Source organism: Gavialis gangeticus, unplaced genomic scaffold, assembly GCF_001723915.1.
Source record: "Gavialis gangeticus isolate Ggan-Ray unplaced genomic scaffold, GavGan_comp1, whole genome shotgun sequence".
Taxonomy (NCBI): domain Eukaryota; kingdom Metazoa; phylum Chordata; order Crocodylia; family Gavialidae; genus Gavialis; species Gavialis gangeticus.
This window is the reverse complement of record NW_017729022.1, coordinates 118277975-118280945: the sequence shown is the minus strand read 5'-3', so window position 1 is coordinate 118280945 and position 2971 is coordinate 118277975.

Here is a 2971-nt window from a genome sequence, read left to right as displayed (position 1 = left end):
ACAGCACAAACCTCACCCATTATTGGTACCAAGCACTGATATTTACAGCCCTTTGTGGAAACCTGCGCAACACGTTTGTCCCTCTCCTTTCTCACCCTTTTCATCAGTAGGGCAACAGACAACAATATCATCACTAAAAGGGATGTTGCCAGCTTGGCATATTTTGAAAATGATCTGTAATGGTTTATGAGTACATAATTTTCATGTGGAAAATTTTATTTTTTGAATGTGGGTCTTTAAATTGTTAGCTGCTGTGGTGATACCCCAATGGGATGGGGAGGGAGCTCACACTGCTGTTGGAAGTACTGAGATGGGGAAGGGGAAGGCATGGGGCATTAGACGTCACTCTCTCATGCTCTCAGCCTCCATTGTGCATGAGTGTTGCCAAATAGTACAATTTCATTCCAAATCTTCTGAGATTTAATGTTTTTCTTGAAGTCCTTGGTACTAAAGTCCTGGGGTTATATGAGAATCTTGGGACCAAGTGCACTGGAAAAGCTAAGAAATTTGAAAGGTAAACAAAACAGACTTAAAAAAAAATCCTCCAGATTTTTAAGCTAGTCATGATCTTTGAGGTGTACCTCATAATTTTTGAATGATTACAGATGGCCAAAACTGCAAGCCCCCTCTTCTTGGAAGGAGTGGTCTGACCCTGAGTATGAAAGAAAAAAACAAAATGGCATAAAAGGCTCCCACTCAAAGTAGACAGACCAGATAGTAAGATGTAACTCCATCTTTCTCTATACACAGTACTTGCACCAGCTTGGGTAATATTGTTCTTTACATGACTGTCTACCCCTGTGCTGACATACTTTAATTGATTTACAGTGAGGTTAGAGCTATTGATTTAGCTTAAGTTAATCCCAACTTTTTTGAAGCAGTGGGCTTGGAAAGGAAGGGTGTGTAGTAGAAACTACATTTGGGGACAGCAAATCAAAGACAGATTATGTCAGAAGATTGCTTTCCTTTAGGATAGGAACAGCAATGGGATGGTTTGGGTAACCTCAGGGAGGGGGCCTTGCTTACAGCAGAAGAAGCTACCAAGGAAGAAGGCAGGAAGAATATGGTGCAGGGAGCTAGGATAGAAAAAAGTCACTGATGCTCTTTCTTCCGTTCTGAGAAGCTTGAAATACTTGGCAGCAAGAGAAGGATGCATGAGTCAATGAGTCCATACTCAAACCTTGTATGGCACATGGAGATGCAGGAAGGATAAGGTGAAGGTCCAACTAACTCTCATGGCCCATTTTGACTCCCTGTGCCCATATGTTCTGCAGCCTGTCAGAACAGTGGTTTCTGAAGCAGATGTCAAGAGGGGTGGGATGGGAGAAAGTTCCATATCCTCAGGACCAGCACTGCAAAGGCATGACCCTTGTCAAACAGAGAAGCATCGTGTCCTGAACATTACAATTGTTCCCACATCTGCAATGAGCTGAACAGATTGGATCTGGCTTTGAATTGGCTCTGAACCTGTCTTTGACAGTCCATCCTCACTGCCAACCTAGGGAATAGTATAGGAATATGTCTATCTCTGATTTAATTAGTCTGTAAGGTGCAGATCTACCCTGCCTTCTGCCTGACTTCAGACTAACACTACTTCTACCTACGTCTGTCTACTCGAAGGGTGGTGCCAGGGCTCAGGTAATAGCAGGAGGATGAATCAGCTGCATGGGTCCCCAGAATGCTCACCTTGCTTGCCCTGACTCAGATGAACACGATGTGTTACATTATTGAAATGATACATTCAACATCTGGCAGCAGCTCATTAATTTCTCAGTGCTGAAATGTAACTTAATGCCTGGTTACTATAAGCCTATATGAGAGCTAAGAAAACAAAGACATAGCAGGAGTGAAATTAGCTAGCATTTACAATATACCCCAAACCTTCCTAGGCTCTATATTCACCCACTGAAAAGCAACCACACCTGAGGTAGAAAATATCATGGGATTTTTTTATTGCTAGAGCAACAGGTTTTGTGTTGCATCCAAAATCTGATGCTGGCAGCACTACCATGTCCCTAGCAAAGAACTGGAGCATTAGGGTCAGAGCTATCTTGGAAGGAAGAAAGCCCCCTGCTGACTTACTCACTGCCACATGGAACCCCCTGGTACCATACTGGGATCAGCCATCACTGGAAGAGAGCATTCCCTATTGGGTGCTGACAGACATGCAACTCCCCCACTCTAACTCATGGCACTTTACATAAAGCACCATAAGTTAGAGCAACCCCCCTGACGCAACAGATGTTTGCTGTTTGGTTGGAAGTGGTGGGGGGATTGACTTCTATTTTAGAGTCAATCCAGCAGAGAGAGGCTGCTTGCATGCAGCCTCTCTCCCCTAGCCCCCTCCTCCCCCTCAGCTTTGTTACTGTCTGCAGGGTGAAAGGAGGACAAGGGAGGAGAGGAAGCTCAGGGCTGAGGCTTGCTTCAGGGCTGGAGGGGGAGAGGGATGCAGGGTGGGCACGAGGTGGGGGGACTCCAATCCCCCCCACCCTCCATAGTTCAGGCTGGGCAAACCCCAGCCCGGAGCTCCCTCCCCTCCCTTCTATCCCTTCCAACCTGCAGACAGCATTGAGGGTGAGGCTGGGCTGCATCAGCCCAGCCCCAATCATGCACATGGACTGAGACAAGTTAAGAAGGCACTCTGCTTTGGAGCACCTTCATCTGAACCTTCATTAGATGAGGGTTAATTTGCTCTGTGATCAGGCACTCTAAAGCATTCTGCAGCTGTGCACTTCTGTTAGGGCATGGCTGTAGAGCACTTTCAGGGGGCTGATCACTCAGCGAGTGTCACTCTGTCAGCACACATTGAGTCTCCTCCATTATTCCCTCTGACACCATATTGGATCACTGGGATCAGAACTTCAGGGAAAGATTACTTCCTTTTGAGTCTTCTATATCAATACAGCACCTGTACCCAGGACCGTTAAGCAGAGATCTTGCTACCAACATTGCCTTTGCTGGGGAAGGATGA